General features: G+C 49.6%; 51 non-coding genes across 51 annotated transcripts; all 51 read left to right on the top strand.

Moving 5' to 3' along the window:
- Nucleotides 1-229: 229 nt before the first annotated feature.
- TRNAE-UUC (transfer RNA glutamic acid (anticodon UUC)) lies at nt 230-301 on the top strand. The gene has a single exon. It is a non-coding gene; the product is annotated as a tRNA-Glu (tRNA).
- A 103-nt stretch (nt 302-404) lies between these two features.
- Nucleotides 405-476, top strand: TRNAE-CUC (transfer RNA glutamic acid (anticodon CUC)). The gene has a single exon. It is a non-coding gene; the product is annotated as a tRNA-Glu (tRNA).
- Nucleotides 477-959: 483 nt separating this feature from the next.
- TRNAE-CUC (transfer RNA glutamic acid (anticodon CUC)) lies at nt 960-1,031 on the top strand. Its single transcript has one exon. It is a non-coding gene; the product is annotated as a tRNA-Glu (tRNA).
- A 1,023-nt stretch (nt 1,032-2,054) lies between these two features.
- On the top strand, nt 2,055-2,126 carry TRNAE-CUC (transfer RNA glutamic acid (anticodon CUC)). Its single transcript has one exon. It is a non-coding gene; the product is annotated as a tRNA-Glu (tRNA).
- A 113-nt stretch (nt 2,127-2,239) lies between these two features.
- Nucleotides 2,240-2,311, top strand: TRNAE-CUC (transfer RNA glutamic acid (anticodon CUC)). The gene has a single exon. It is a non-coding gene; the product is annotated as a tRNA-Glu (tRNA).
- Nucleotides 2,312-2,795: 484 nt separating this feature from the next.
- On the top strand, nt 2,796-2,867 carry TRNAE-CUC (transfer RNA glutamic acid (anticodon CUC)). The gene has a single exon. It is a non-coding gene; the product is annotated as a tRNA-Glu (tRNA).
- An 837-nt stretch (nt 2,868-3,704) lies between these two features.
- On the top strand, nt 3,705-3,775 carry TRNAE-CUC (transfer RNA glutamic acid (anticodon CUC)). The gene has a single exon. It is a non-coding gene; the product is annotated as a tRNA-Glu (tRNA).
- A 113-nt stretch (nt 3,776-3,888) lies between these two features.
- On the top strand, nt 3,889-3,960 carry TRNAE-CUC (transfer RNA glutamic acid (anticodon CUC)). The gene has a single exon. It is a non-coding gene; the product is annotated as a tRNA-Glu (tRNA).
- Nucleotides 3,961-4,257: 297 nt separating this feature from the next.
- Nucleotides 4,258-4,329, top strand: TRNAE-CUC (transfer RNA glutamic acid (anticodon CUC)). The gene has a single exon. It is a non-coding gene; the product is annotated as a tRNA-Glu (tRNA).
- A 1,036-nt stretch (nt 4,330-5,365) lies between these two features.
- On the top strand, nt 5,366-5,437 carry TRNAE-CUC (transfer RNA glutamic acid (anticodon CUC)). The gene has a single exon. It is a non-coding gene; the product is annotated as a tRNA-Glu (tRNA).
- A 113-nt stretch (nt 5,438-5,550) lies between these two features.
- Nucleotides 5,551-5,622, top strand: TRNAE-CUC (transfer RNA glutamic acid (anticodon CUC)). Its single transcript has one exon. It is a non-coding gene; the product is annotated as a tRNA-Glu (tRNA).
- Nucleotides 5,623-5,734: 112 nt separating this feature from the next.
- TRNAE-CUC (transfer RNA glutamic acid (anticodon CUC)) lies at nt 5,735-5,806 on the top strand. Its single transcript has one exon. It is a non-coding gene; the product is annotated as a tRNA-Glu (tRNA).
- A 112-nt stretch (nt 5,807-5,918) lies between these two features.
- On the top strand, nt 5,919-5,990 carry TRNAE-CUC (transfer RNA glutamic acid (anticodon CUC)). The gene has a single exon. It is a non-coding gene; the product is annotated as a tRNA-Glu (tRNA).
- Nucleotides 5,991-6,103: 113 nt separating this feature from the next.
- Nucleotides 6,104-6,175, top strand: TRNAE-CUC (transfer RNA glutamic acid (anticodon CUC)). Its single transcript has one exon. It is a non-coding gene; the product is annotated as a tRNA-Glu (tRNA).
- Nucleotides 6,176-6,288: 113 nt separating this feature from the next.
- Nucleotides 6,289-6,360, top strand: TRNAE-CUC (transfer RNA glutamic acid (anticodon CUC)). Its single transcript has one exon. It is a non-coding gene; the product is annotated as a tRNA-Glu (tRNA).
- Nucleotides 6,361-6,839: 479 nt separating this feature from the next.
- On the top strand, nt 6,840-6,911 carry TRNAE-CUC (transfer RNA glutamic acid (anticodon CUC)). Its single transcript has one exon. It is a non-coding gene; the product is annotated as a tRNA-Glu (tRNA).
- Nucleotides 6,912-7,024: 113 nt separating this feature from the next.
- On the top strand, nt 7,025-7,096 carry TRNAE-CUC (transfer RNA glutamic acid (anticodon CUC)). Its single transcript has one exon. It is a non-coding gene; the product is annotated as a tRNA-Glu (tRNA).
- A 484-nt stretch (nt 7,097-7,580) lies between these two features.
- TRNAE-CUC (transfer RNA glutamic acid (anticodon CUC)) lies at nt 7,581-7,652 on the top strand. The gene has a single exon. It is a non-coding gene; the product is annotated as a tRNA-Glu (tRNA).
- An 839-nt stretch (nt 7,653-8,491) lies between these two features.
- On the top strand, nt 8,492-8,562 carry TRNAE-CUC (transfer RNA glutamic acid (anticodon CUC)). The gene has a single exon. It is a non-coding gene; the product is annotated as a tRNA-Glu (tRNA).
- A 1,037-nt stretch (nt 8,563-9,599) lies between these two features.
- TRNAE-CUC (transfer RNA glutamic acid (anticodon CUC)) lies at nt 9,600-9,671 on the top strand. Its single transcript has one exon. It is a non-coding gene; the product is annotated as a tRNA-Glu (tRNA).
- Nucleotides 9,672-9,784: 113 nt separating this feature from the next.
- Nucleotides 9,785-9,856, top strand: TRNAE-CUC (transfer RNA glutamic acid (anticodon CUC)). Its single transcript has one exon. It is a non-coding gene; the product is annotated as a tRNA-Glu (tRNA).
- A 112-nt stretch (nt 9,857-9,968) lies between these two features.
- Nucleotides 9,969-10,040, top strand: TRNAE-CUC (transfer RNA glutamic acid (anticodon CUC)). The gene has a single exon. It is a non-coding gene; the product is annotated as a tRNA-Glu (tRNA).
- Nucleotides 10,041-10,152: 112 nt separating this feature from the next.
- Nucleotides 10,153-10,224, top strand: TRNAE-CUC (transfer RNA glutamic acid (anticodon CUC)). Its single transcript has one exon. It is a non-coding gene; the product is annotated as a tRNA-Glu (tRNA).
- Nucleotides 10,225-10,337: 113 nt separating this feature from the next.
- TRNAE-CUC (transfer RNA glutamic acid (anticodon CUC)) lies at nt 10,338-10,409 on the top strand. The gene has a single exon. It is a non-coding gene; the product is annotated as a tRNA-Glu (tRNA).
- A 113-nt stretch (nt 10,410-10,522) lies between these two features.
- Nucleotides 10,523-10,594, top strand: TRNAE-CUC (transfer RNA glutamic acid (anticodon CUC)). The gene has a single exon. It is a non-coding gene; the product is annotated as a tRNA-Glu (tRNA).
- Nucleotides 10,595-10,707: 113 nt separating this feature from the next.
- TRNAE-CUC (transfer RNA glutamic acid (anticodon CUC)) lies at nt 10,708-10,779 on the top strand. The gene has a single exon. It is a non-coding gene; the product is annotated as a tRNA-Glu (tRNA).
- Nucleotides 10,780-10,892: 113 nt separating this feature from the next.
- Nucleotides 10,893-10,964, top strand: TRNAE-CUC (transfer RNA glutamic acid (anticodon CUC)). The gene has a single exon. It is a non-coding gene; the product is annotated as a tRNA-Glu (tRNA).
- A 113-nt stretch (nt 10,965-11,077) lies between these two features.
- TRNAE-CUC (transfer RNA glutamic acid (anticodon CUC)) lies at nt 11,078-11,149 on the top strand. The gene has a single exon. It is a non-coding gene; the product is annotated as a tRNA-Glu (tRNA).
- A 113-nt stretch (nt 11,150-11,262) lies between these two features.
- TRNAE-CUC (transfer RNA glutamic acid (anticodon CUC)) lies at nt 11,263-11,334 on the top strand. The gene has a single exon. It is a non-coding gene; the product is annotated as a tRNA-Glu (tRNA).
- A 1,208-nt stretch (nt 11,335-12,542) lies between these two features.
- TRNAE-CUC (transfer RNA glutamic acid (anticodon CUC)) lies at nt 12,543-12,614 on the top strand. The gene has a single exon. It is a non-coding gene; the product is annotated as a tRNA-Glu (tRNA).
- A 482-nt stretch (nt 12,615-13,096) lies between these two features.
- TRNAE-CUC (transfer RNA glutamic acid (anticodon CUC)) lies at nt 13,097-13,168 on the top strand. The gene has a single exon. It is a non-coding gene; the product is annotated as a tRNA-Glu (tRNA).
- A 479-nt stretch (nt 13,169-13,647) lies between these two features.
- TRNAE-CUC (transfer RNA glutamic acid (anticodon CUC)) lies at nt 13,648-13,719 on the top strand. Its single transcript has one exon. It is a non-coding gene; the product is annotated as a tRNA-Glu (tRNA).
- Nucleotides 13,720-14,377: 658 nt separating this feature from the next.
- On the top strand, nt 14,378-14,449 carry TRNAE-CUC (transfer RNA glutamic acid (anticodon CUC)). Its single transcript has one exon. It is a non-coding gene; the product is annotated as a tRNA-Glu (tRNA).
- Nucleotides 14,450-14,747: 298 nt separating this feature from the next.
- TRNAE-CUC (transfer RNA glutamic acid (anticodon CUC)) lies at nt 14,748-14,819 on the top strand. The gene has a single exon. It is a non-coding gene; the product is annotated as a tRNA-Glu (tRNA).
- A 113-nt stretch (nt 14,820-14,932) lies between these two features.
- On the top strand, nt 14,933-15,004 carry TRNAE-CUC (transfer RNA glutamic acid (anticodon CUC)). The gene has a single exon. It is a non-coding gene; the product is annotated as a tRNA-Glu (tRNA).
- Nucleotides 15,005-16,041: 1,037 nt separating this feature from the next.
- On the top strand, nt 16,042-16,113 carry TRNAE-CUC (transfer RNA glutamic acid (anticodon CUC)). The gene has a single exon. It is a non-coding gene; the product is annotated as a tRNA-Glu (tRNA).
- A 113-nt stretch (nt 16,114-16,226) lies between these two features.
- TRNAE-CUC (transfer RNA glutamic acid (anticodon CUC)) lies at nt 16,227-16,298 on the top strand. Its single transcript has one exon. It is a non-coding gene; the product is annotated as a tRNA-Glu (tRNA).
- An 842-nt stretch (nt 16,299-17,140) lies between these two features.
- On the top strand, nt 17,141-17,212 carry TRNAE-CUC (transfer RNA glutamic acid (anticodon CUC)). The gene has a single exon. It is a non-coding gene; the product is annotated as a tRNA-Glu (tRNA).
- Nucleotides 17,213-17,317: 105 nt separating this feature from the next.
- TRNAE-CUC (transfer RNA glutamic acid (anticodon CUC)) lies at nt 17,318-17,389 on the top strand. The gene has a single exon. It is a non-coding gene; the product is annotated as a tRNA-Glu (tRNA).
- An 847-nt stretch (nt 17,390-18,236) lies between these two features.
- On the top strand, nt 18,237-18,308 carry TRNAE-CUC (transfer RNA glutamic acid (anticodon CUC)). The gene has a single exon. It is a non-coding gene; the product is annotated as a tRNA-Glu (tRNA).
- A 1,760-nt stretch (nt 18,309-20,068) lies between these two features.
- On the top strand, nt 20,069-20,140 carry TRNAE-CUC (transfer RNA glutamic acid (anticodon CUC)). The gene has a single exon. It is a non-coding gene; the product is annotated as a tRNA-Glu (tRNA).
- Nucleotides 20,141-20,253: 113 nt separating this feature from the next.
- TRNAE-CUC (transfer RNA glutamic acid (anticodon CUC)) lies at nt 20,254-20,325 on the top strand. The gene has a single exon. It is a non-coding gene; the product is annotated as a tRNA-Glu (tRNA).
- Nucleotides 20,326-20,799: 474 nt separating this feature from the next.
- On the top strand, nt 20,800-20,871 carry TRNAE-CUC (transfer RNA glutamic acid (anticodon CUC)). The gene has a single exon. It is a non-coding gene; the product is annotated as a tRNA-Glu (tRNA).
- Nucleotides 20,872-21,345: 474 nt separating this feature from the next.
- On the top strand, nt 21,346-21,417 carry TRNAE-CUC (transfer RNA glutamic acid (anticodon CUC)). The gene has a single exon. It is a non-coding gene; the product is annotated as a tRNA-Glu (tRNA).
- Nucleotides 21,418-22,450: 1,033 nt separating this feature from the next.
- Nucleotides 22,451-22,522, top strand: TRNAE-CUC (transfer RNA glutamic acid (anticodon CUC)). The gene has a single exon. It is a non-coding gene; the product is annotated as a tRNA-Glu (tRNA).
- Nucleotides 22,523-22,820: 298 nt separating this feature from the next.
- TRNAE-CUC (transfer RNA glutamic acid (anticodon CUC)) lies at nt 22,821-22,892 on the top strand. The gene has a single exon. It is a non-coding gene; the product is annotated as a tRNA-Glu (tRNA).
- Nucleotides 22,893-23,929: 1,037 nt separating this feature from the next.
- On the top strand, nt 23,930-24,001 carry TRNAE-CUC (transfer RNA glutamic acid (anticodon CUC)). The gene has a single exon. It is a non-coding gene; the product is annotated as a tRNA-Glu (tRNA).
- A 113-nt stretch (nt 24,002-24,114) lies between these two features.
- On the top strand, nt 24,115-24,186 carry TRNAE-CUC (transfer RNA glutamic acid (anticodon CUC)). Its single transcript has one exon. It is a non-coding gene; the product is annotated as a tRNA-Glu (tRNA).
- An 843-nt stretch (nt 24,187-25,029) lies between these two features.
- On the top strand, nt 25,030-25,101 carry TRNAE-CUC (transfer RNA glutamic acid (anticodon CUC)). The gene has a single exon. It is a non-coding gene; the product is annotated as a tRNA-Glu (tRNA).
- Nucleotides 25,102-25,206: 105 nt separating this feature from the next.
- On the top strand, nt 25,207-25,278 carry TRNAE-CUC (transfer RNA glutamic acid (anticodon CUC)). Its single transcript has one exon. It is a non-coding gene; the product is annotated as a tRNA-Glu (tRNA).
- An 847-nt stretch (nt 25,279-26,125) lies between these two features.
- TRNAE-CUC (transfer RNA glutamic acid (anticodon CUC)) lies at nt 26,126-26,197 on the top strand. Its single transcript has one exon. It is a non-coding gene; the product is annotated as a tRNA-Glu (tRNA).
- Nucleotides 26,198-27,604: the final 1,407 nt, after the last annotated feature.

Raw genomic sequence — 27,604 nt, 5'->3', positions numbered from 1 at the left:
ACCCTGTTGGCCGAATCACTAAGCGATCGCTCCGTCCCTCTCTTATCTCCGGCATCGTCTAGTGGCTAGGATACCTGGCTCTCACCCAGGAGGCCCGGGTGCTATTCCAGGCGTCGGAAGTATTTTTTATCTGCTGTCATGAAGTCTCCTATTCGCGCACGCTATGTAACTTCAATAGTTTTACCCTGTTGGCATAATGGCTAAGCGATCGCTCCGTCCCTCTCTGTTCTCTGGCATGGTCTAGTGGCTAGGATACCTGGCTTTCACCCTGGAGGCCCGGGTTCGATTCCCGGTGTCGAAAGTATTTTCTTTTATCTGCTGTCATCAAGTCTCCAATTTGCGCACGTTATATACCTTCAATACTTTTACCGTGTTGGCCGAATGGCTAAGCGATTGCTCCGTTGTCCGGCATGGTCTTGGGGCTAGGATACCTGGCTCTCACCCAGGAGGCCCGGGTTCGATTCCCGGTGTCGGAAATATATTCTTTTATCTGCTGTCAACAAGTCTCCAATTTGCGCACGCTATGTAACTTCAATAGTTTTACCCTGTCCGCCAAATGGCTACGCGATCGCAATTTCCCTTTCTGTTCTCCTGCATGGTCTAGTAGCTAAGATGCATGGCTTCCACACATGAGGCCCGGGTGCGATTCCCGGTGTCGGAAGTATTTTCTTTTATCTGCTATCATCAAGTCTCCAATTTGCGTGCGCTATGTAACTTCAATACATTTACACTGTTGGCATAATGGCTAAGCGATCGCTCCGTCCCTCTCTGTTCTCCGGCATGGTCTAGTGGCTAGGATACCTTGCTCTCTCCCAGGAGGCCCGGGTTCGATTCCCGGTGTCGAAAGTATTTTCTTTTATCTGCTGTCATCAAGTCTCCAATTTGCGCACGCTATATACCTTCAATACTTTTACCGTGTTGGCCGAAAGGCTAAGCGATTGCTCCGTCCCTTTCCGTTCTCCGGAATGATCTAGTGGCTAGGATACCTGGCTCTCAACCAGGAGGCCCAGGTTCGATTCCCGGTGTCGGAAATATTTTCTTTTATCTGCTGTCAACAAGTCTCCAATTTGCGCACGCTATGTAACTTCAATAGTTTCACCCTGTCCGCCAAATGGCTACGCGATCGCAATTTCCCTCTCTGTTCTCCTGCAAGATCTAGTAGCTAAGATGCCTGGCTTTCACACAGGAGGCCCGGGTGCGATTCCCGGTGTCGGAAGTATTTTCTTTTATTTCCTATCATCAAGTCTCCAATTTGCGCACGCTATGTAACTTCAATACATTTACACTGTTGGCCAAATGGCTAAGGATTCGCTCTTGTCCCTCTCCGTTCTGCAGCATGGTCTAGTGGCTAGAATTCCTAGCTCTCACCCAGAAACCCGGGTTCGATTCCCGGTGTCGTAAGTACTTTCTCTTAACGGTTATCTTCAAGTCTCCAATTTGCACACGCTATATAACTTCAATACTTTTACCCTGTTGGCCGAATGGCTAAGCGATCGCTCCGTCCCTCTCCGTTCTCGGCGTGGTCTAATAGCCAGGATATCTGGCTCTCACCCAGGAGGCTCGGGTTCGATTCCCGGTGTCGGAAGTATTTTTTATCGGCTATCATCAAGTCTCCAATTTTCGCACGCAACATACCTTCAATACTTTTACCTTGTTGCCCGAATGACTAAGTGATCGCTCCACTCTCTCCAGCATGGTCTAGTGGCTTGGATACCTGGCTTTCACTCAGGAGGCCCGGGTACGATTCCCGGTGTCGGAAGTGTTTTCTTTTATCTGCTATCATCAAGTCTGCAATTTGTGCACGCTATGTAACTTCAATACGTTTACCCTGTTGGCCGAATCACTAAGCGATCGCTCCGTCCCTCTCTTATCTCCGGCATCGTCTAGTGGCTAGGATACCTGGCTCTCACCCAGGAGGCCCGGGTGCTATTCCCGCCGTCGGAAGTATTTTTTATCTGCTGTCATCAAGTCTCCTATTCGCGCACGCTATGTAACTTCAATAGTTTTACCCTGTTGGCATAATGGCTAAGCGATCGCTCCGTCCCTCGCTGTTCTCTGGCATGGTCTAGTGGCTAGGATACCTGGCTCTCACCCTGGAGGCCCGGGTTCGATTCCCGGTGTCGAAAGTATTTTCTTTTATCTGCTGTCATCAAGTCTCCAATTTACGCACGTTATATACCTTCAATACTTTTACCGTGTTGGCCGAATGGCTAAGCGATTGCTCCGCCCCTCTCCGTTCTCCGGCATGGTCTTGTGGCTAGGATACCTGGCTCTCACCCAGGAGGCCCGGGTTCGATTCCCGGTGTCGGAAATATATTCTTTCATCTGCTGTCAACAAGTCTCCAATTTGCGCACGCTATGTAACTTCAATAGTTTTACCCTGTCCACCAAATGGCTACGCGATCGCAATTTCCCTCTCTGTTCTCCTGCATGGTCTAGTAGCTAAGATGCCTGGCTTTCACACAGGAGGCCCGGGTGCGATTCCCGGTGTCGGAAGTATTTTTTTTTATCTGCTATCATCAAGTCTCCAATTTGCGCGCGCTATGTAACTTCAATACATTTGCACTGTTGGCCGAATGGCTAAGGGATCGCTCTTGTCCCTCTCCATTCTCCAGCATGGTCTAGTGGCTAGGATTCCTAGCTCTCACCCAGGAGACCCGGGTTCGATTCCCGGTGTCGTAAGTATTTTCTTTTATCTGCTATCATCAAGTCTCCAATTTGCGCACGCTACGTAACCTCAATACTTTTACCCTTTTGGCCGAATCGCTAAGCGATCGCTCCTTCCCTCTCTGCTCTCCGGCATGGTCTAGTGGCTAGGATACCTGGCTCTCAGCCAGGAGGCCCGGGTTTGATTCCCGGTGTCGGAAGTATTTTCTTTTATCTGCTGTCATCAAGTCTCCCATTCGCGCACGCTATATAACTTCAATACTTTTACCCTATTGGCCGAATGGCTAAGCGATCGCTCCGTCCCTCTCTGTTCTCTGGCATGTCTAGCGGCTAGGATACCTGGCTCTAACCCAGGAGGCCCGGGTTCGATTCCCGGTGTCGGAAGTATTTTTATCGGCTATCATCAAGTCTCCAATTTGCGCACGCAATGTACCTTCAATACTTTTACCTTGTTGGCCGAATGACTAAGTGATCGCTCCACTCTCTCCAGCATGGTTTAGTGGCTTGGATACCTGGCTCTCACTCAGGATGCCCGGGTACGATTCCCGGTGTCGGAAGTGTTTTCTTTTATCTGCTATCATCAAGTCTGCAATTTGTGCACGCTATATAACTTCAATACTTTTACCCTGTTGGCCGAATCACTAAGCGATCGCTCCGTCCTTCTCTTATCTCTGGCATCGTCTAGTGGCTAGGATACCTGGCTCTCACCCAGGAGGCCCGGGTGGTATTCCCGGCGCTGGAAGTATTTTTATCTGCTGTCATCAAGTCTCCTATTCGCGCACGCTATGTAACTTCAATATTTTTACCCTGTTGGCCGAATGGCTAAGGGATCGCTTTTGTCCCTCTCCGTTCTCCAGCATGGTTTAGTGGCTAGGATACCTAGCTTTCACCCAGGAGAGCCGGGTTCGATTCCCGGTGTCGTAAGTATTTTCTTTTATCTGCTATCATCAAGTCTCCAATTTGCGCATGCTACGTGACTTCAATACTTTTACCCTGTTGGCCGAATCGCTAAGCGATCGCTCCTTCCCTCTCTGCTCTCCAGCATGGTCTAGAGCTAGGATACCTGGCTCTCACCCAGGAGGCCCGGGTTCGATTCCCGGTGTCGGAAGTATTTTCTTTTATCTGCTGTCATCAAGTCTCCAATTCGCGCACACTATATACCTTCAATACTTTTACCGTGTTGGCCGAATGGCTAAGCGATTGCTCCATCCCTCTCCGTTCTCCGGCATGGTCTAGTGGCTAGGAAACCTGGCTCTCACCCAGGAGACCCAGGTTCGATTCCCGGTGTCGGAAGTATTTTCTTTCATCTGCTGTCAACAAGTATCCAATTTGCGCACGCTATGTAACTTCAAAAGTTTTACCCTGTCGGCCAAATGGCTAAGCGATCGCTATTTCCCTCTCTGTTCTCCTGCATGGTCTAGTGGCTAAGATACCTGGCTCTCACACAGGAGGCCCGGGTGCGATTCCGGTGTCTGAAGTATTTTCTTTTATCTGCTATCATCAAGTCTCCAATTTGCACACGCTATGTAACTTCAATACATTTATACTGTTGGCCGAATCGCTAAGCGATCGCTCCTTCCCTCTCTGTTCTCCGGCATGGTCTTGTGGCTAGGATACCTGGCTCTCACCCAGGAGTCCCGGGTACGATTCCCGGTGTCGGAAGTGTTTTCTTTTATCTGCTATCATCAAGTCTGCAATTTGTGCACGCTATGTAACTTCAATACTTTTACCCTGTTGGCCGAATCACTAAGCGATCGCTCCGTCCCTCTCTTATCTCCGGCATCGTCTAGTGGCTAGGATACTTGGCTCTCACCCAGGAGGCCCGGGTGCTATTCCCGGCGTCGGAAGTATTTTTTATCTGCTGTCATCAAGTCTCCTATTCGCGCACGCTATGTAACTTCAATAGTTTTACCCTGTTGGCTGAATGGCTAAGGGATCGCTCTTGTCCCTCTCCGTTCTCCAGCATGGTTTAGTGGCTAGGATACCTAGCTTTCACCCAGGAGAGCCGGGTTCGATTCCCTGTGTCGGAAGTATTTCCTTTTACCCGCTGTCATTAAGTCTCCAATTTGCGCCCGCAATGTAACTTCAATAGTTTTACCCTGTTGGCCGAATCGCTAAGCGATCGCTCCTTCCCTCTCTGCTCTCCGGCATGGTCTAGTGGCTAGGATACCCTGCTCTCACCGAGGAGGCCCGGGTTCTATTTCCGGCGTCGGAAGTATTTTCTTTTATCTGCTGTCATCAAGTCTCCAATTCGCGCACGCTATATACCTTCAATACTTTTACAGTGTTGGCAGAATGGCTAAGCGACCGCTCCGTCCCTGTCCGTTCTCCGACATGGTGTAGTGGCTAGGATACCTGGCTCTCACCCAGGAGACCTAGGTTCGATTCCCGGTGTCAAAAGTATTTTCTTTTATCTGCTGTCATCAAGTCTCCAATTTGCGCATGCTATATAACTTCAATACTTTTACCCTGTTGGCCGAATGGCTAAGCGATTGCTCCGCCCCTCTCCGTTCTCCGGCATGGTCTTGTGGCTAGAATACCTGGCTCTCACCCAGGAGGCCCGGGTTCAATTCTCGGTGTCGGAAATATATTCTTTCATCTGCTGTCAACAAGTCTCCAATTTGCGCACGCTATGTAACTTCAATAGTTTTACCCTGTTGGCCGAATCGCTAAGCGATCGCTCCTTCCCTCTCTGCTCTCCGGCATGGTCTAGTGGCTAGGATACCTGGCTCTCACCCAGGAGGCCCGGGTTTGATTTCCGGTGTCGGAAGTATTTTCTTTTATCTGCTGTCATTAAGTCTCCAATTCGCGCACGCTATATACCTTCAATACTTTTACCGTGTTGTCCGAATGGCTAAGCGATCCCTCCGTCCCTCTCCATTCTCCGGCATGGTCTAGTAGCTAGGATACCTGGCTCTCACCCAGGAGGCCCAGGTTCGATTCCCGGTGTCGGACGTAATTTCTTTTATCTGCTGTCATCAAGTCTCCAATTTGCGCACGCTATATAACTTCAATACTTTTACCCTGTGGCCGAATGGCTAAGCGATCGCTCCGTCCCTCTCTGTTCTCTGGCATGGTCTAGTGGCTAGGATACCTGGCTCTCACCCAGGAGGCCCGGGTTCGATACACGGTGTCGAAAGTATTTTCTTTTATCTGCTGTCATCAAGTCTTCAGTTTGCGCACACTATATACCTTCAATACGTTTACCGTCATGCCGAATGGCTATGCGATTGCTCTGTCCCTCACCGTTCTCCGGCATGGTCTAGTGGCTAGGATACCTGGCTCTCACCCAGGAGGCCCGTGTTCAATTCCCGGTGTCGGAAATATTTTCTTCCATCTGCTGTTAACAAGTCTCCAATTTGCGCACGCTATATAACTTCAATACTTTTACCCTGTTGGCATAATGCCTAAGCGATCACTCCGTCCCTCTCTGTTCTCCGGCATGGTCTAGTGGCTAGGATACCTTGCTCTCACCCAGGAGGCCCGGGTTCGATTCCCGGTGTCGAAAATATTTTCTTTTATCTGCTGTCATCAAGTCTCCAATTTGCGCACGCTATATACCTTCAATACTTTTACCGTGTTGGCCGAAAGGCTAAGAGATTGCTCCGTCCCTCTCTGTTCTCCGGCATGATCTAGTGGCTAGGATACCTGGCTCTCACCCAGGAGGCCCAGGTTCGATTCCCGGTGTCGGAAATATTTTCTTTCATCTGCTGTCAACAAGTCTCCAATTTGCGCACGCTATGTAACTTCAATAGTTTCACCCTGTCCGCCAAATGCTACGCGATCGCAATTTCCCTCTCTGTTCTCCTGCATGGTCTAGTGGCTAGGATACCTTGCTCTCACCCAGGAGGCCCGGGTTTGATTCCCGGTGTCGAAAGTATTTTCTTTTATCTGCTGTCATCAAGTCTCCAATTCGCGCACGCTATATACCTTCAATACTTTTACCGTGTTGGCCGAATCACTAAACGATCGCTCCGTCCCTCTCTTATCTCCGGCATCGTCTAGTGGCTAGGATACCTGGCTCTCACCCAGGAGGCCCGGGTGCTATTCCCGGCGTCGGAAGTAATTTTTATCTGCTGTCATCAAGTCTCCTATTCGCGCACGCTATGTAACTTCAATAGTTTTACCCTGTTGGCATAATGGCTAAGCGATCGCTCCGTCCCTCTCTGTTCTCTGGCATGGTCTAGTGGCTAGGATACCTGGCTCTCACCCTGGAGGCCCGGGTTCGATTCCCGGTGTCGAAAGTATTTTCTTTTATCTGCTGTCATCAAGTCTCCAATTTGCGCACGTTATATACCTTCAATACTTTTACCGTGTTGGCCGAATGGCTAAGCGATTGCTCCGCCCCTCTCCGTTCTCCGGCATGGTCTTGTGGCTAGGATACCTGGCTCTCACCCAGGAGGCCCGGGTTCGATTCCCGGTGTCGGAAATATATTCTTTCATCTGCTGTCAACAAGTCTCCAATTTGCGCGCGCTATGTAACTTCAATAGTTTTACCCTGTCCGCCAAAAGGCTACGCGATCGCAATTTCCCTCTCTGTTCTCCTGCATGGTCTAGTAGCTAAGATGCCTGGCTTTCACACAGGAGGCCCGGGTGCGATTCCCGGTGTCGGAAGTATTTTCTTTTATCTGCTTTCATCAAGTCTCCAATTTGCGCGCGCTATGTAACTTCAATACATTTACACTGTTGGCCGAATGGCTAAGGGATCGCTCTTGTCCCTCTCCATTCTCCAGCATGGTCTAGTGGCTAGGATTCCTAGCTCTCACCCAGGAGACCCGGGTTCGATTCCCGGTGTGGTAAGTATTTTCTTTTATCTGCTATCATCAAGTCTCCAATTTGCGCACGCTACGTAACCTCAATACTTTTACCCTTTTGGCCGAATCGCTAAGCGATCGCTCCTTCCCTCTCTGCTCTCCGGCATGGTCTAGTGGCTAGGATACCTGGCTCTCACCCAGGAGGCCCGGGTTTGATTCCCGGTGTCGGAAGTATTTTCTTTTATCTGCGGTCATCAAGTCTCCCATTCGCGCACGCTATATAACTTCAATACTTTTACCCTATTGGCCGAATGGCTAAGCGATCGCTCCGTCCCACTCTGTTCTCTGGCATGTCTAGCGGCTAGGATACCTGGCTCTCACCCAGGAGGCCCGGGTTCGATTCCCGGTGTTGGAAGTATTTTTTATCGGCTATCATTAGGTCTCCAATTTGCGCACGCAATGTACCTTCAATATTTTTACCTTGTTGGCCGAATGACTAAGTGATCGCTCCACTCTCTCCAGCATGGTTTAGTGGCTTGGATACCTGGCTCTCACTCAGGATGCCCGGGTACGATTCCCGGTGTCGGAAGTGTTTTCTTTTATCTGCTATCATCAAGTCTGCAATTTGTGCACGCTATATAACTTCAATACTTTTAGCCTGTTGGCCGAATCACTAAGCGATCGCTCCGTCCCTCTCTTATCTCCGGCATCGTCTAGTGGCTAGGATACCTGGCTCTCACCCAGGAGGCCCGGGTGCTATTCCCGGCGCTGGAAGTATTTTTTATCTGCTGTCATCAAGTCTCCTATTCGCGCACGCTATGTAACTTCAATAGTTTTACCCTGTTGGCCGAATGGCTAAGGGATCGCTCTTGTCCCTCTCCGTTCTCCAGCATGGTTTAGTGGCTAGGATACCTAGCTTTCACCCAGGAGAGCCGGGTTCGATTCCCGGTGTCGTAAGTATTTTCTTTTATCTGCTATCATCAAGTCTCCAATTTGCGCATGCTACGTGACTTATATACTTTTACCCTGTTGGCCGAATCGCTAAGCGATCGCTCCTTCCCTCTCTGCTCTCCAGCATGGTCTAGAGCTAGGATACCTGGCTCTCACCCAGGAGGCCCGGGTTCGATTCCCGGTGTCGGAAGTATTTTCTTTTATCTGGTGTCATCAAGTCTCCAATTCGCGCACACTATATACCTTCAATACTTTTACCGTGTTGGCCGAATGGCTAAGCGATTGCTCCATCCCTCTCCGTTCTCCTGCATGGTCTAGTGGCTAGGAAACCTGGCTCTCACCCAGGAGACCCAGGTTCGATTCCCGGTGTCGGAAGTATTTTCTTTCATCTGCTGTCAACAAGTATCCAATTTGCGCACGCTATGTAACTTCAAAAGTTTTACCCTGTCGGCCAAATGGCTAAGCGATCGCTATTTCCCTCTCTGTTCTCCTGCATGGTCTAGTGGCTAAGATACCTGGCTCTCACACAGGAGGCCCGGGTGCGATTCCGGTGTCTGAAGTATTTTCTTTTATCTGCTATCATCAAGTCTCCAATTTGCACACGCTATGTAACTTCAATACATTTATACTGTTGGCCGAATCGCTAAGCGATCGCTCCTTCCCTCTCTGTTCTCCGGCATGGTCTTGTGGCTAGGATACCTAGCTTTCACCCAGGAGAGCCGGGTTCGATTCCCTGTGTCGGAAGTATTTTCTTTTACTTGCTGTCATTAAGTCTCCAATTTGCGCCCGCAATGTAACTTCAATAGTTTTACCCTGTTGGCCGAATCGCTAAGCGATCGCTCCTTCCCTCTCTGCTCTCCGGCATGGTCTAGTGGCTAGGATACCCTGCTCTCACCGAGGAGGCCCGGGTTCTATTTCCGGTGTCGGAAGTATTTTCTTTTATCTGCTGTCATCAAGTCTCCAATTTGCGCACGCTATATACCTTCAATACTTATACCGTGTTGGCAGAATGGCTAAGCGACCGCTCCGTCCCTCTCCGTTCTCCGACATGGTGTAGTGGCTAGGATACCTGGCTCTCACCCAGGAGACCCAGGTTCGATTCCCGGTGTCAAAAGTATTTTCTTTTATCTGCTGTCATCAAGTCTCCAATTTGCGCATGCTATATAACTTCAATACTTTTACCCTGTTGGCCCAATGGCTAAGCGATTGCTCCGCCCCTCTCCGTTCTCTGGCATGGTCTTGTGGCTAGGATACCTGGCTCTCACCCAGGAGGCCCGGGTTCGATTCCCGGTGTCGGAAATATATTCTTTCATCTGCTGTCAACAAGTCTCCAATTTGCGCACGCTATGTAACTTCAATAGTTTTACCCTGTTGGCCGAATCGCTAAGCGATCGCTCCTTCCCTCTCTGCTCTCCGGCATGGTCTAGTGGCTAGGATACCTGGCTCTCACCCAGGAGGCCCGGGTTTGATTCCCGGTGTCGGAAGTATTTTCTTTTATCTGCTGTCATTAAGTCTCCAATTCGCGCACGCTATATACCTTCAATACTTTTACCCTGTGGCCGAATGGCTAACCGATCGCTCCGTCCCTCTCTGTTCTCTGGCATGGTCTAGTGGCTAGGATACCTGGCTCTCACCCAGGAGGCCCGGGTTCGATACCCGGTGTCGAAAGTATTTTCTTTTATCTGCTGTCATCAAGTCTTCAATTTGCGCACGCTATATACCTTCAATACTTTTACCGTCATGCCGAATGGCTATGCGATTGCTCTGTCCCTCACCGTTCTCCGGCATGGTCTAGTGGCTAGGATACCTGGCTCTCACCCAGGAGGCCCGGGTTCGATTCCCGGTGTCGGAAATATTTTCTTTCATCTGCTGTTAACAAGTCTCCAATTTTCGCACGCTATATAACTTCAATACTTTTACCCTGTTGGCATAATGGCTAAGCGATCACTCCGTCCCTCTCTGTTCTCCGGCATGGTCTAGTGGCTAGGATACCTTGCTCTCACCCAGGAGGCCCGGGTTCGATTCCCGGTGTCGAAAGTATTTTCTTTTATCTGCTGTCATCAAGTCTCCGATTTGCGCACGCTATATACCTTCAATACTTTTACCGTGTTGGCCGAAAGGCTAAGAGATTGCTCCGTCCCTCTCCGTTCTCCGGCATGATCTAGTGGCTAGGATACCTGGCTCTCACCCAGGAGGCCCAGGTTCGATTCCCGGTGTCGGAAATATTTTCTTTCATCTGCTGTCAACAAGTCTCTAATTTGCGCACGCTATGTAACTTCAATAGTTTCACCCTGTCCGCCAAATGGCTACGCGATCGCAATTTCCCTCTCTGTTCTCCGGCATGGTCTAGTGGCTAGGATACCTTGCTCTCACCCAGGAGGCCCGGGTTTGATTCCCGGTGTCGAAAGTATTTTCTTTTATCTGCTGTCATCAAGTCTCCAATTTGCGCACGCTATATACCTTCAATACTTTTACCGTGTTGGCCGAATGGCTAAGCAATTGCTCCGCCCCTCTCCGTTCTCCGGCATGGTCTTGAGGCTAGGATACCTGGCTCTCACCCAGGAGGCCCGGGTTCGATTCCCGGTGTCGGAAGTATTTTCTTTTATCTGCTGTCATCAAGTCTCCAATTTGCGCACGCTATATAACTTCAATACTTTTACACTGTTGGCATAATGGCTAAGCGATCGCTCCGACCCTCTCTGTTCTCCGGCATGGTCTAGTGGCTAGGATACCTTGCTCTCACCCAGGAGGCCCGGGTTCGATTCCTGGTGTCGAAAGTATTTTCTTTTATCTGCTGTCATCAAGTCTCCAATATGCGCACGCTATATACCTTCAATACTTTTACCGTGTTGGCCGAATGGCTAAGCGATTGCTCCGTCCCTCTCAGTTCTCCGGCATGGTCTAGGGGCTAGGATACCTGGCTCTCACCCAGGAGGCCCAGGTTCGATTCCCGGTGTCGGAAATATTTTCTTTCATCTGCTGTCAACAAGTCTCCAATTCGCGCACGCTATGTAACTTCAATAGTTTCACCCTGTCCGCCAAATGGCTACGCGATCGCAATTTCCCTCTCTTTTCTCCTGCAAGGTCTAGTAGCTAAGATGCCTGGCTTTCCCACAGGAGGCCCAGGTGCGATTCCCGGTGTCGGAAGTATTTTCTTTTATTTCCTATCATCAAGTCTCCAATTTGCGCACGCTATGTAACTTCAATACATTTACACTGTTGGCCGAATGGCTGAGGAATCGCTCTTGTCCCTCTCCGTTCTGCCGCATGGTCTAGTGGCTAGAATTCCTAGCTCTCACCGAGGAATCCGGGTTCGATTCCCGGTGTCGTAAGTACTTTCTCCTAACGGTTATCTTCAAGTCTCCAATTTGCACACGCTATATAACTTCAATACTTTTACCCTGTTGGCCGAGTGGCTAAGCGATCGCTCCGTCCCTCTCCGTTCTCGGCGTGGTCTAATAGCTAGGATATTTGGCTCTCACCCAGGAGGCTCGGGTTCGATTCCCGGTGTCGGAAGTATTTTTATCGGCTATCATCAAGTCTCCAATTTGTGCACGCAATGTACCTTCAATACTTTTACCTTGTTGGCCGAATGACTAAGTGATCGCTCCACTCTCTTCAGCATGGTCTAGTGGCTTGGATACCTGGCTCTCACTCAGGAGGCCCGGGTACGATTCCCGGTGTCGGAAGTGTTTTCTTTTATCTGCTATCATCGAGTCTGCAATTTGTGCACGCTATGTAACTTCAATACGTTTACCCTGTTGGCCGAATCACTAAACGATCGCTCCGTCCCTCTCTTATCTCCGGCATCGTCTAGTGGCTAGGATACCTGGCTCTCACCCAGGAGGCCCGGGTGCAATTCCCGGCGTCGGAAGTAATTTTTATATGCTGTCATCAAGTCTCCTATTCGCGCACGCTATGTAACTTCAATGGTTTTACCCTGTTGGCCGAATGGCTAAGGCATCGCTCTTGTCCCTCTCCGTTCTCCAGCATGGTTTAGTGGCTAGGATACGTAGCTTTCACCCAGGAGAGCCGGGTTCGATTCCCGGTGTCGTAAGTATTTTCTTTTATCTGCTATCATCAAGTCTCCAATTTGCGCACGCTACGTAACTTCAATACTTTTACCCTGTTGGCCGAACCGCTAAGCGATCGCTCCTTCCCTCTCTGCTCTCCGGCATGGTCTAGTGGCTAGGATACCTGGCTCTCACCCACGAGGCCCGGGTTTGATTCCCGGTGTCGGAAGTATTTTTTTTATCTGCTGTCATCAAGTCTCATATTCGCGCACGCTATATACCTCCAATACTTTTACCGTGTTGGCCGAATGGCTGAGCGATCGCTCCGTCCCTCTCTGTTCTACGGCATGGTCTACTGGCCAGAAAACCTGGCTCTCACCCAGGAGGCCCAGGTTCGATTCCCGGTGTCGGAAGTATTTTCTTTCATCTGCTGTCAACAAGTATCCAATTTGCGCACGCTATGTACCTTCAATAGTTTTACCCTGTCGGCCAAATGGTTAAGCGATCGCTATTTCCCTCTCTGTTCTCCTGCATGGTCTAGTGGCTAAGATACCTGGCTCTCACACAGGAGGCCCGGGTGCGATTCCCGGTGTCTGAAGTATTTTCTTTTATCTGCTATCATCAAGTCTCCAATTTGCGCACGCTATGTAACTTCAATACATTTACACTGTTGGCCGAATCGCTAAGCGATCGCTCCTTCCCTCTCTGTTCTCCGGCATGGTCTTGTGGCTAGGATACCTGGCTCTCACCCAGGAGTCCCGGGTTCGATTCCCGGTGTCGGAAATATTTTCTTTTATCCGCTGTCATCAAGTCTCCAATTTGCGCACGCTATATCACTTCAATACTTTTACACTGTTGGCCGAATGGCTAAGCGATCGCTCCGTCCCTCTCTGTTCTCCGGCATGGACTAGTGGCTAGGATATCTGGCTGTCACCCAAGAGGCCTGGGTTTGATTCCCGGTGTCGGAAGTATTTTTATTGGCTATCTTCAAGTCTACAATTTGCGCACGCTATATAACTTCAATACTTTTACGTTGTTTGCCGAATGACTAAGCGATCGCTCCTTCCCTCTGTGTTCTCCGGCATTGTCTAGTGGCTAGGATACCTGGCTTTCACCAAGGAGGCCCGGGTTCGATTCCTGGTGCCGGAAGTACTTTCTTTTACCCGCTGTCATCAAGTCTCAAATTTGCGCACGCAATGTAACTTCAATACTTTTACGCTGTTGGCCGAATCGCTAAGCGATCGCTCCTTCCCTCTCTGCTCTCCGGCATGGTCTAGTGGCTAGGATACCTGGCTCTCACCCAGGAGGCCCGGGTTCGATTCCCGGTGTCGGAAGTGTTTTCTTTTATCTGCTGTCATCAAGTCTCCAATTCGCGCACGCTATATACTTTTACGCTGTTGGCCGAGTCGCTAAGCGATCGCTCCTTCCCTCTCTGCTCTCCGGCATGGTCTAGTGTCTAGGATACCTGGCTTTCACCAAGGAGGCCCGGGTTCGATTCCTGGTGCCGGAAGTACTTTCTTTTACCCGCTGTCATCAAGTCTCAAATTTGCGCACGCAATGTAACTTCAATACTTTTACCGTGTTGGCCGAATGGCTAAGCGATCGCTCCGTCCCTCTCCGTTCTCCGGCATGGTCTAGTGTCTAGGATACCTGGCTCTCACCCAGGAGGGCCGGGCTTGATTCCCAGTGTCGGAAGTATTTTTTGTATCTGCTATCATCAAGTCTCCAATTTGCGCACGCTATGTAACTTCAATAGTTTTACCCCGTCGGCCAAATGGCTAAGCGATCGCTATTTCCCTCTCTGTTCTCCTGCATGGTCTAGTGGCTAAAATACCTGGCTCTCACACATGAGGCCCGTGTGCGATTCCCAGTGTCGGAAGTATTTTCTTTTATCTGCTATCATCAAGTCTCCAATTTTCGCACGCTATGTAACTTCAATACATTTACACTGTTGGCTGAACGGCTAAGGGATCGCTCTTTCCCTCTCCGTTCTCCAGCATGGTCTAGTGGATAGGATACCTAGCTCTCACCCAGGAGACCCGGGTTCGATTCCTGGTGTCGGAAGTATTTTCTTTCATCTGCTGTCAACAAGTATCCAATTTGCGCACGCTATGTACCTTCGATAGTTTTACCCTGTCGGCCAAATGGTTAAGTGATCGCTATTTCCCTCTCTGTTCTCCTGCATGGTCTAGTGGCTAAGATACCTGGCTCTCACACAGGAGGCCCGGGTGCGATTCCCGGTGTCTGAAGTATTTTCTTTTATCTGCTATCATCAAGTCTCCAATTTGCGCACGCTATGTAACTTCAATACATTTACACTGTTGGCCGAATCGCTAAGCGATCGCTCCTTCCCTCTCTGTTCTCCAGCATGGTCTTGTGGCTAGGATACCTGGCTCTCACCCAGGAGTCCCGGGTTCGATTCCCGGTGTCGGAAATATTTTCTTTTATCCGCTGTCATCAAGTCTCCAATTTGCGCACGCTATATCACTTCAATACTTTTACACTGTTGGCCGAATGGCTAAGCGATCGCTCCGTCCCTCTCTGTTCTCCGGCATGGACTAGTGGCTAGGATACCTGGCTCTCACCCAGGAGGCCCGGGTTCAATTCCCGGTGTCGGAAGTATTTTCTTTTACCCGCTGTCATCAAGTCTCCAATTTGCGCACACTATATACCTTCAATACTTTTACCGTGTTGGCCGAATGGCTAAGCGATTGCTCCTTCCATCTCTGTTCTCCCTCATGGTCTAGTGGCTAGGATACCTGGCTCTCACCCAGGATGCCCGAGTTTGATTCCCTGTGTCGGAAGTATTTTCTTTTACCCGCTGTCATTAAGTCTCCAATTTGCGCACACAATGTAACTTCAATAGTTTTACCCTGTTGGCCGAATCGCTAAGTGATCGCTCCTTCCCTCTCTGCTCTCCTGCATGGTCTAGTGGCTAGGATACCCTGCTCTCACCGAGGAGGCCCGGGTTCTATTCCCGGTGCCGGAAGTATTTTCTTTTATCTGCTGTCATCAAGTCTCCAATTCGCGCACGCTATATACCTTCAATACTTATACCGTGTTGGCCGAATGGCTAAGCGACCGCTCCGTCCCTCTCCATTTTCCGACATGGTGTAAAGGCTAGGATACCTGGTTCTCACCCAGGAGACCCAGGTTCGATTCCCGGTGTCGGAAATATTTTCTTTCATCTGCTGTCAACAAGGCTCCAATTTGCGCACGCTATATACCTTCAATACTTTTACCGTGTTGGCCGAATGGCTTAGCGATCTCTCCGTCCCTCTCCGTTCTCCGGCATGGTCTAGTGTCTAGGATACCTGGCTCTCACCCAGGAGGGCCGGGCTTGATTCCCAGTGTCGGAAGTATTTTTTGTATCTGCTATGATCAAGTCTCCAATTTGCGCACGCTATGTAACTTCAATAGTTTTACCCCGTCGGCCAAATGGCTAAGCGATCGCTATTTCCCTCTCTGTTCTCCTGCATGGTCTAGTGGCTAAGATACCTGGCTCTCACACAGGAGGCCCGTGTGCGATTCCCGGTGTCGGAAGTATTTTCTTTTATCTGCTATCATCAAGTCTCCAATTTGCGCACGCTATGTAACTTCAATACAATTACACTGTTGGCTGAAGGGCTAAGGGATCGCTCTGTCCCTCTCCGTTCTCCAGCATGGTCTAGTGGATAGGATACCTAGCTCTCACCCAGGAGACCCGGGTTCGATTCCCGGTGTCGGAAGTATTTTCTTTGATCTGCTATCATCAAGTCTCCAATTTGCGCACGGTATGTCAATTCAATACTTTTACCCTGTAGGCCGAATCGCTAAGCGATCGCTCCTTCCTTCTCTGTTCTCCTGCATGGTCTAGTGGCTAAGATACCTGGCTCTCACCCAGGAGGCCCGAGTTCGACTCCCGGTGTCGGAAGTATTTTCTTTTATCTCCTGTCATCAAGTCTCCAATTTGTGCACCCTATATACCTTATACCGTGTTGGCCGAATGGCTAAGCGATCGCTCCGTCCCTCTCCGTTCTCCGGCATTGTCTAGTGGCTAGGGTACCTGGCTCTCTCCCAGGAGGCCCGGGCTTGATTCCCAGTGTCGGATGTATTTTTTGTATCTGCTATCATCAAGTCTCCAATTTGCGCACGCTATGTAACTTCAATAGTTTTACCCTGTCGGCCAAATGGCTAAGCGATCGCTATTTCCCTCTCTGTTCTCCTGCATGGTCTAGTGGCTAAGATACCTGGCTCTCACACAGGAGGCCCGGGTTCGATTCCGGTGTCGGAAGTATTTTTTTTTATCTGCTATTCTCAAGTCTCCAATTTTCGCACGGTATGTCAATTCAATACTTTTACCCTGTAGGCCGAATCGCTAAGCGATCGCTCCTTCCCTCTCTGTTCTCCTGCATGGTCTAGTGGCTAAGATACCTGGCTCTCACCCAGGAGGCCCGGGCTTGATTCCCAGTGTCGGAAGTATTTTTTGTATCTGCTATCATCAAGTCTCCAATTCGCGCACGCTATGTAACTTCAATACATTTACACTGTTGGCTGAATGGCTAAGGGATCGCTCTGTCCCTCTCCATTCTCCAGCGTGATCTAGTGGATAGGACACCTAGCTCTCACCCAGGAGACCTGGGTTCGATTCCCGGTGTCGGAAGTTTTTTCTTTTATCTGCTATCATCAAGTCTCCAATTTGCGCACGCTGTGTCAATTCAATACTTTTACCCTGTAGGCCGAATCGCTAAGCGATCGCTCCTTCCCTCTCGGTTCTCCGGCATGGTCTAGTGGCTAAGATACCTGGCTCTCACCCAGGAGGCCCGGGTTTGATTCCCGGTGTCGGAAGTATTTTCTTTTATCTGCTATCATCAAGTCTCCAATTTGTGCACCCTATATACCTTATACCGTGTTGGCCGAATGGCTAAGCGATCGCTCTGTCCCTCTCCGTTTTCCGGCATGGTCTAGTGGCTAGGATACCTGGCTCTCACCCAGGAGGCCCGGGTTCGAATCCCGGTGTCGGAAGTATTTTCTTTTATCTGCTATCATCAAGTCTCCAATTTGCGCACGCTATGTAACTTCAATACTTTCACCCTTTCGGCCGAATGGCTAAGCGATCGCTTCGTCCCTCTCCGTTCTCCTGCATGGTCTAGTGGCTAGGATACCTGGATCTAACCCAGGAGGCCCGGGTTCAATTCCCGGTGTCGGAAGTATTTTCTTTTATCCGCTGTCATCAAGTCTCAATTTGCGCACGCAATGTATCTTCAATAGTTTTACCCTGTTGGCCGAATCGCTAAGCGATCGCTCCATCCCTCTCTCATCTCCAGCATGGTCTAGTGACTAACATACCTGGCTCTCACCCAGGAGGCCCGAGTTTGTTTCCCGGTGTCTGAAGTATTTTCTTTTATCTGCTATCATAAAGTCTCCTATTCGCGCACGCTACGTAACTTCAATAGTTTTACCCTGTTGGCCGAATGGCTAAGCAATCGCTCCGTCCCTCTCCGTTCTCGGCATGGTTTAGTGGCTAGGATATCTGGCTGTCACCCAAGAGGCCTGGGTTTGATTCCCGGTGTCGGAAGTATTTTTATCGGCTATCTTCAAGTCTACAATTTGCGCACGCTATATAACTTCAATACTTTTACGTTGTTTGCCGAATGACTAAGCGATCGCTCCTTCCCTCTTTGTTCTCCGGCATGGTCTAGTGGCTAGGATACCTGGCTTTCACCAAGGAGGCCCGGGTTCGATTCCTGGTACCGGAAGTACTTTCTTTTACCCGCTGTCATCAAGTCTCAAATTTGCGCACGCAATGTAACTTCAATACTTTTACGCTGTTGGCCGAATCGCTAAGCGATCGCTCCTTCCCTCTCTGCTCTCCGGCATGGTCTAGTGGCTAGGATACCTGGCTCTCACCCAGGAGGCCCGGGTTCGATTCCCGGTGTCGGAAGTGTTTTCTTTTTTCTGCTGTCATCAAGTCTCCAATTCGCGCACGCTATATACCTTTAATACTTTTACCGTGTTGGCCGAATGGCTAAGCGATCGCTCCGTCCCTCTCCGTTCTCCGGCATGGTCTAGTGTCTAGGATACCTGGCTCTCACCCAGGAGGGCCAGGCTTGATTCCCAGTGTCGGAAGTATTTTTTGTATCTGCTATCATCAAGTCTCCAATTTGCGCACGCTATGTAACTTCAATAGTTTTACCCCGTCGGCCAAATGGCTAAGCGATCGCTATTTCCCTCTCTGTTCTCCTGCATGGTCTAGTGGCTAAAATACCTGGCTCTCACACATGAGACCCGTGTGCGATTCCCAGTGTCGGAAGTATTTTCTTTTATCTGCTATCATCAAGTCTCCAATTTTCGCACGCTATGTAACTTCAATACATTTACACTGTTGGCTGAAGGGCTAAGGGATCGCTCTGTCCCTCTCCGTTCTCCAGCATGGTCTAGTGGATAGGATACCCTGCTCTCACCCAGGAGACCCGGGTTCGATTCCTGGTGTCGGAAGTATTTTCTTTTATCTGCTATCATCAAGTCTCCAATTAGCGCACGCTATGTAACTTCAATAATTTCACCCTGTTGGCCGAATGGCTAAGCGATCGCTTCGTCCCTCTCCGTTCTCCTGCATGGTCTAGTGGCTAGGACACCTGGATCTAACCCAGGAGGCCCGGGTTCAATTCGCGGTGTCGGAAGTATTTTCTTTTATCCGCTGTCATCAAGTCTCAATTTGCGCACGCATTGTATCTTCAATAGTTTTTCCCTGTTGGCCGAATCGTTAAGCGATCGCTCCATCCCTCTCCGATCTCCAGCATGGTCTAGTGGCTAACATACCTGGCTCTCACCCAGGAGGCCCGAGTTTGTTTCCCGGTGTCGGAAGTATTTTCTTTTATCTGCTATCATCAAGTCTCCAATTCGCGCACGCTATGTAACTTCAATACTTTTACCTTGTTGGCCGAATGACTAAGTGATCGCTCCACCCTCTCTGGCATGGTCTAGTGTCTTGATACCTGGCTCTCACACAGAAGGCCCGGGTACGATTCCCGGTGTCAGAAGTGTTTTCTTTTATCTGCTATCATCAAGTCTGCCATTTGCGCACGCTATGTAACTTCAATACTTTTACCCTGTTGGCCGAATCACTAAGCGATCACTCCGTCCCTCTCTTATCTCTGGCATGGTCTAGTAGCTAGGATATTTGGCTCTCACCCTGGAGGCCGGGGTACAATTCCCGGCGTCGGAAGTATTTTTTTATCTGCTATCATAAAGTCTCCTATTCGCGCACGCTATGTAACTTGAATAGTTTTACCCTGTTGGCCGAATGGCTAAGCAATCGCTCCGTCCCTCTCCGTTCTCGGCGTGGTTTAGTGGCTAGGATATCTGGCTGTCACCCAAGAGGCCTGGGTTTGATTCCCGGTGTCGAAAGTATCTTTATCGGCTATCTTCAAGTCTACAATTTGCGCACGCTATATAACTTCAATACTTTTACCTTGTTTGCCGAATGACTAAGGCATCACTCCTTCCCTCTCTGTTCTCCGGCATGGTTTAGTGGCTAGGATACCTGGCTTTCACCAAGGAGGCCCGGGTTCGATTGCCGGTGTCGGAAGTACTTTCTTTTACCCGCAGTCATCAAGTCTCAAATTTGCGCACGCAATGTAACTTCAATAGTTTTACCCTGTTGGCCGAATCGGTAAGCGATCGCTCCTTCCCTCTCTGCTCTCCAGCATGGTCTAGTGGATAGGATACCTAGCTCTCAGCCAGGAGACCCGGGTTCGATTCCCGGTGTCGGAAGTATTTTCTTTGATCTGCTATCATCAAGTCTCCAATTTGCGCACGCTATGTCAATTCAATACTTTTACCCTGTAGGCCGAATCGCTAAGTGATCGCTCCTTCCCTCTCGGTTCTCCGGCATGGTCTAGTGGCTAGAATACCTGGCTCTCACCCAGGAGGCCCGGGTTCGATTCCCGGTGTCGGAAGTATTTTCTTTTATCTGCTGTCATCAAGTCTCCAATTTGTGCACCCTATATACCTTATACCGTGTTGGCCGAATGGCTAAGCGATCGATCCGTCCCTCTCCGTTCTCCGGCATGGTCTAGTGCCTAGAATACCTGGCTCTCACCCAGGAGGCCCGGGCTTGATTCCCAGTGTCGGAAGTATTTTTTGTATCTGCTATCATCAAGTCTCCAATTTGCGCACGCTATGTAACTTCAATAGTTTTACCCTGTCGGCCAAATGGCTAAGCGATCGCTATTTCCCTCTCTGTTCTCCTGCATGGTCTAGTGGATAGGATACCTAGCTCTCAGCCAGGAGACCCGGGTTCGATTCCCGGTGTCGGAAGTATTTTCTTTAATCTGCTATCACCAAGTCTCCAATTTGCGCACGCTATGTCAATTCAATACTTTTACCCTGTAGGCCGAATCGCTAAGCGATCGCTCCTTCCCTCTCGGTTCTCCGGCATGGTCTAGTGGCTAGGATACCTGGCTCTCACCCAGGAGGCCCGGGTTCGATTCCCGGTGTCGGAAGTATTTTCTTTTATCTGCTGTCATCAAGTCTCCAATTTGTGCACCCTATATACCTTATACCGTGTTGGCCGAATGGCTAAGCGATCGCTCCGTCCCTCTCCGTTCTCCGGCATGGTCTAGTGCCTAGGATACCTGGCTCTCACCCAGGAGGCCCGGGCTTGATTCCCAGTGTCGGAAGTATTTTTTGTATCTGCTATCATCAAGTCTCCAATTTGCGCACGCTATGTAACTTCAATAGTTTTACCCTGTCGGCCAAATGGTTAAGCGATCGCTATTTCCCTCTCTGTTCTCCTGCATGGTCTAGTGGCTAAGATACCTGGCTCTCACACAGGAGGCCCGGGTGCGATTCCCGGTGTCTGAAGTATTTTCTTTTATCTGCTATCATCAAGTCTCCAATTTGCGCACGCTATGTAACTTCAATACATTTACACTGTTGGCCGAATCGCTAAGCGATCGCTCCTTCCCTCTCTGTTCTCCGGCATGGTCTTGTGGCTAGGATACCTGGCTCTCACCCAGGAGTCCCGGGTTCGATTCCCGGTGTCGGAAATATTTTCTTTTATCCGCTGTCATCAAGTCTCCAATTTGCGCACGCTATATCACTTCAATACTTTTACACTGTTGGCCGAATGGCTAAGCGATCGCTCCGTCCCTCTCTGTTCTCCGGCATGGACTAGTGGCTAGGATATCTGGCTGTCACCCAAGAGGCCTGGGTTTGATTCCCGGTGTCGGAAGTATTTTTATTGGCTATCTTCAAGTCTACAATTTGCGCACGCTATATAACTTCAATACTTTTACGTTGTTTGCCGAATGACTAAGCGATCGCTCCTTCCCTCTGTGTTCTCCGGCATTGTCTAGTGGCTAGGATACCTGGCTTTCACCAAGGAGGCCCGGGTTCGATTCCTGGTGCCGGAAGTACTTTCTTTTACCCGCTGTCATCAAGTCTCAAATTTGCGCACGCAATGTAACTTCAATACTTTTACGCTGTTGGCCGAATCGCTAAGCGATCGCTCCTTCCCTCTCTGCTCTCCGGCATGGTCTAGTGTCTAGGATACCTGGCTTTCACCAAGGAGGCCCGGGTTCGATTCCTGGTGCCGGAAGTACTTTCTTTTACCCGCTGTCATCAAGTCTCAAATTTGCGCACGCAATGTAACTTCAATACTTTTACCGTGTTGGCCGAATGGCTAAGCGATCGCTCCGTCCCTCTCCGTTCTCCGGCATGGTCTAGTGTCTAGGATACCTGGCTCTCACCCAGGAGGGCCGGGCTTGATTCCCAGTGTCGGAAGTATTTTTTGTATCTGCTATCATCAAGTCTCCAATTTGCGCACGCTATGTAACTTCAATAGTTTTACCCCGTCGGCCAAATGGCTAAGCGATCGCTATTTCCCTCTCTGTTCTCCTGCATGGTCTAGTGGCTAAAATACCTGGCTCTCACACATGAGGCCCGTGTGCGATTCCCAGTGTCGGAAGTATTTTCTTTTATCTGCTATCATCAAGTCTCCAATTTTCGCACGCTATGTAACTTCAATACATTTACATTGTTGGCTGAACGGCTAAGGGATCGCTCTGTCCCTCTCCGTTCTCCAGCATGGTCTAGTGGATAGGATACCTAGCTCTCACCCAGGAGACCCGGGTTCGATTCCTGGTGTCGGAAGTATTTTCTTTCATCTGCTGTCAACAAGTATCCAATTTGCGCACGCTATGTACCTTCGATAGTTTTACCCTGTCGGCCAAATGGTTAAGTGATCGCTATTTCCCTCTCTGTTCTCCTGCATGGTCTAGTGGCTAAGATACCTGGCTCTCACACAGGAGGCCCGGGTGCGATTCCCGGTGTCTGAAGTATTTTCTTTTATCTGCTATCATCAAGTCTCCAATTTGCGCACGCTATATCACTTCAATACTTTTACACTGTTGGCCGAATGGCTAAGCGATCGCTCCGTCCCTCTCTGTTCTCCGGCATGGACTAGTGGCTAGGATACCTGGCTCTCACCCAGGAGGCCCGGGTTCAATTCCCGGTGTCGGAAGTATTTTCTTTTACCCGCTGTCATCAAGTCTCCAATTTGCGCACACTATATACCTTCAATACTTTTACCGTGTTGGCCGAATGGCTAAGCGATTGCTCCTTCCATCTCTGTTCTCCCTCATGGTCTAGTGGCTAGGATACCTGGCTCTCACCCAGGATGCCCGAGTTTGATTCCCTGTGTCGGAAGTATTTTCTTTTACCCGCTGTCATTAAGTCTCCAATTTGCGCACACAATGTAACTTCAATAGTTTTACCCTGTTGGCCGAATCGCTAAGTGATCGCTCCTTCCCTCTCTGCTCTCCTGCATGGTCTAGTGGCTAGGATACCCTGCTCTCACCGAGGAGGCCCGGGTTCTATTCCCGGTGCCGGAAGTATTTTCTTTTATCTGCTGTCATCAAGTCTCCAATTCGCGCACGCTATATACCTTCAATACTTATACCGTGTTGGCCGAATGGCTAAGCGACCGCTCCGTCCCTCTCCATTTTCCGACATGGTGTAAAGGCTAGGATACCTGGTTCTCACCCAGGAGACCCAGGTTCGATTCCCGGTGTCGGAAATATTTTCTTTCATCTGCTGTCAACAAGGCTCCAATTTGCGCACGCTATATACCTTCAATACTTTTACCGTGTTGGCCGAATGGCTTAGCGATCTCTCCGTCCCTCTCCGTTCTCCGGCATGGTCTAGTGTCTAGGATACCTGGCTCTCACCCAGGAGGGCCGGGCTTGATTCCCAGTGTCGGAAGTATTTTTTGTATCTGCTATCATCAAGTCTCCAATTTGCGCACGCTATGTAACTTCAATAGTTTTACCCCGTCGGCCAAATGGCTAAGCGATCGCTATTTCCCTCTCTGTTCTCCTGCATGGTCTAGTGGCTAAGATACCTGGCTCTCACACAGGAGGCCCGTGTGCGATTCCCGGTGTCGGAAGTATTTTCTTTTATCTGCTATCATCAAGTCTCCAATTTGCGCACGCTATGTAACTTCAATACAATTACACTGTTGGCTGAAGGGCTAAGGGATCGCTCTGTCCCTCTCCGTTCTCCAGCATGGTCTAGTGGATAGGATACCTAGCTCTCACCCAGGAGACCCGGGTTCGATTCCCGGTGTCGGAAGTATTTTCTTTGATCTGCTATCATCAAGTCTCCAATTTGCGCACGGTATGTCAATTCAATACTTTTACCCTGTAGGCCGAATCGCTAAGCGATCGCTCCTTCCTTCTCTGTTCTCCTGCATGGTCTAGTGGCTAAGATACCTGGCTCTCACCCAGGAGGCCCGAGTTCGACTCCCGGTGTCGGAAGTATTTTCTTTTATCTCCTGTCATCAAGTCTCCAATTTGTGCACCCTATATACCTTATACCGTGTTGGCCGAATGGCTAAGCGATCGCTCCGTCCCTCTCCGTTCTCCGGCATTGTCTAGTGGCTAGGGTACCTGGCTCTCTCCCAGGAGGCCCGGGCTTGATTCCCAGTGTCGGATGTATTTTTTGTATCTGCTATCATCAAGTCTCCAATTTGCGCACGCTATGTAACTTCAATAGTTTTACCCTGTCGGCCAAATGGCTAAGCGATCGCTATTTCCCTCTCTGTTCTCCTGCATGGTCTAGTGGCTAAGATACCTGGCTCTCACACAGGAGGCCCGGGTTCGATTCCGGTGTCGGAAGTATTTTTTTTTTATCTGCTATTCTCAAGTCTCCAATTTTCGCACGGTATGTCAATTCAATACTTTTACCCTGTAGGCCGAATCGCTAAGCGATCGCTCCTTCCCTCTCTGTTCTCCTGCATGGTCTAGTGGCTAAGATACCTGGCTCTCACCCAGGAGGCCCGGGCTTGATTCCCAGTGTCGGAAGTATTTTTTGTATCTGCTATCATCAAGTCTCCAATTCGCGCACGCTATGTAACTTCAATACATTTACACTGTTGGCTGAATGGCTAAGGGATCGCTCTGTCCCTCTCCATTCTCCAGCGTGATCTAGTGGATAGGACACCTAGCTCTCACCCAGGAGACCTGGGTTCGATTCCCGGTGTCGGAAGTTTTTTCTTTTATCTGCTATCATCAAGTCTCCAATTTGCGCACGCTGTGTCAATTCAATACTTTTACCCTGTAGGCCGAATCGCTAAGCGATCGCTCCTTCCCTCTCGGTTCTCCGGCATGGTCTAGTGGCTAAGATACCTGGCTCTCACCCAGGAGGCCCGGGTTTGATTCCCGGTGTCGGAAGTATTTTCTTTTATCTGCTATCATCAAGTCTCCAATTTGTGCACCCTATATACCTTATACCGTGTTGGCCGAATGGCTAAGCGATCGCTCTGTCCCTCTCCATTTTCCGGCATGGTCTAGTGGCTAGGATACCTGGCTCTCACCCAGGAGGCCCGGGTTCGAATCCCGGTGTCGGAAGTATTTTCTTTTATCTGCTATCATCAAGTCTCCAATTTGCGCACGCTATGTAACTTCAATACTTTCACCCTTTCGGCCGAATGGCTAAGCGATCGCTTCGTCCCTCTCCGTTCTCCTGCATGGTCTAGTGGCTAGGATACCTGGATCTAACCCAGGAGGCCCGGGTTCAATTCCCGGTGTCGGAAGTATTTTCTTTTATCCGCTGTCATCAAGTCTCAATTTGCGCACGCAATGTATCTTCAATAGTTTTACCCTGTTGGCCGAATCGCTAAGCGATCGCTCGATCCCTCTCTCATCTCCAGCATGGTCTAGTGACTAACATACCTGGCTCTCACCCAGGAGGCCCGAGTTTGTTTCCCGGTGTCTGAAGTATTTTCTTTTATCTGCTATCATAAAGTCTCCTATTCGCGCACGCTACGTAACTTCAATAGTTTTACCCTGTTGGCCGAATGGCTAAGCAATCGCTCCGTCCCTCTCCGTTCTCGGCATGGTTTAGTGGCTAGGATATCTGGCTGTCACCCAAGAGGCCTGGGTTTGATTCCCGGTGTCGGAAGTATTTTTATCGGCTATCTTCAAGTCTACAATTTGCGCACGCTATATAACTTCAATACTTTTACGTTGTTTGCCGAATGACTAAGCGATCGCTCCTTCCCTCTTTGTTCTCCGGCATGGTCTAGTGGCTAGGATACCTGGCTTTCACCAAGGAGGCCCGGGTTCGATTCCTGGTACCGGAAGTACTTTCTTTTACCCGCTGTCATCAAGTCTCAAATTTGCGCACGCAATGTAACTTCAATACTTTTACGCTGTTGGCCGAATCGCTAAGCGATCGCTCCTTCCCTCTCTGCTCTCCGGCATGGTCTAGTGGCTAGGATACCTGGCTCTCACCCAGGAGGCCCGGGTTCGATTCCCGGTGTCGGAAGTGTTTTCTTTTATCTGCTGTCATCAAGTCTCCAATTCGCGCACGCTATATACCTTTAATACTTTTACCGTGTTGGCCGAATGGCTAAGCGATCGCTCCGTCCCTCTCCGTTCTCCGGCATGGTCTAGTGTCTAGGATACCTGGCTCTCACCCAGGAGGGCCAGGCTTGATTCCCAGTGTCGGAAGTATTTTTTGTATCTGCTATCATCAAGTCTCCAATTTGCGCACGCTATGTAACTTCAATAGTTTTACCCCGTCGGCCAAATGGCTAAGCGATCGCTATTTCCCTCTCTGTTCTCCTGCATGGTCTAGTGGCTAAAATACCTGGCTCTCACACATGAGACCCGTGTGCGATTCCCAGTGTCGGAAGTATTTTCTTTTATCTGCTATCATCAAGTCTCCAATTTTCGCACGCTATGTAACTTCAATACATTTACACTGTTGGCTGAAGGGCTAAGGGATCGCTCTGTCCCTCTCCGTTCTCCAGCATGGTCTAGTGGATAGGATACCCTGCTCTCACCCAGGAGACCCGGGTTCGATTCCTGGTGTCGGAAGTATTTTCTTTTATCTGCTATCATCAAGTCTCCAATTAGCGCACGCTATGTAACTTCAATAATTTCACCCTGTTGGCCGAATGGCTAAGCGATCGCTTCGTCCCTCTCCGTTCTCCTGCATGGTCTAGTGGCTAGGACACCTGGATCTAACCCAGGAGGCCCGGGTTCAATTCGCGGTGTCGGAAGTATTTTCTTTTATCCGCTGTCATCAAGTCTCAATTTGCGCACGCATTGTATCTTCAATAGTTTTTCCCTGTTGGCCGAATCGTTAAGCGATCGCTCCATCCCTCTCCGATCTCCAGCATGGTCTAGTGGCTAACATACCTGGCTCTCACCCAGGAGGCCCGAGTTTGTTTCCCGGTGTCGGAAGTATTTTCTTTTATCTGCTATCATCAAGTCTCCAATTCGCGCACGCTATGTAACTTCAATACTTTTACCTTGTTGGCCGAATGACTAAGTGATCGCTCCACCCTCTCTGGCATGGTCTAGTGTCTTGATACCTGGCTCTCACACAGAAGGCCCGGGTACGATTCCCGGTGTCAGAAGTGTTTTCTTTTATCTGCTATCATCAAGTCTGCCATTTGCGCACGCTATGTAACTTCAATACTTTTACCCTGTTGGCCGAATCACTAAGCGATCACTCCGTCCCTCTCTTATCTCTGGCATGGTCTAGTAGCTAGGATATCTGGCTCTCACCCTGGAGGCCGGGGTACAATTCCCGGCGTCGGAAGTATTTTTTTTATCTGCTATCATAAAGTCTCCTATTCGCGCACGCTATGTAACTTGAATAGTTTTACCCTGTTGGCCGAATGGCTAAGCAATCGCTCCGTCCCTCTCCGTTCTCGGCGTGGTT

This window comes from Rhipicephalus microplus, unplaced genomic scaffold, assembly GCF_043290135.1.
Source record: "Rhipicephalus microplus isolate Deutch F79 unplaced genomic scaffold, USDA_Rmic scaffold_21, whole genome shotgun sequence".
Classification (NCBI taxonomy): domain Eukaryota; kingdom Metazoa; phylum Arthropoda; class Arachnida; order Ixodida; family Ixodidae; genus Rhipicephalus; species Rhipicephalus microplus.
This window is presented reverse-complemented; position numbering and strand designations above follow the sequence as displayed.